Below are 520 nucleotides of genomic sequence, written 5' to 3' on the forward strand. Positions count from 1 at the left end.
ATCTGTGAACAATTTAGTCAATTTACTGTCATTTATTGTGTTTAATATTTTTTAAAGTTAAGTGATTTCTTTCAGAAACTAGTAAGTGTTATTTTATTCTTATTTTTTTGTATATTTTATATGGAGAGAAGTTGATCAGAGATCAGTTATTTTTTAAAGCTATTTTTATAATTAATATTAATGTGAGGTAAATGTTTACAGAACTAATCTGTTGCATTTTTCTCATTTACATTCTTAGATCAGCGTCTGTATCTAAAGGTGTTTTCATTTTTAAAAAGTTCACAATTTAAAAATAACTTAAAGATTCTATTAAAAAATTATACATTTAAAAGGTACAGAATCTTGTTCAAGTTGGTCTTTTAAACACTTTGAAAATATTTTCTCTTCAGTTTGAAGTAAAGACTTACTGTGTAATTATAAAGTTGTTTATGTCTCAAACTTGGATATTGATGTATCACAATGATTCATCTTTGTTTACTTATTATTTTTTTACAAAAATAATGAGAAATACATACCTGAA

The sequence above is a fragment of the Poecilia latipinna genome, unplaced genomic scaffold (assembly GCF_001443285.1).
Source record: "Poecilia latipinna isolate Pla-1442-1.1 unplaced genomic scaffold, P_latipinna-1.0 Scaffold5190, whole genome shotgun sequence".
NCBI classification, from domain to species: Eukaryota; Metazoa; Chordata; class Actinopteri; order Cyprinodontiformes; family Poeciliidae; genus Poecilia; species Poecilia latipinna.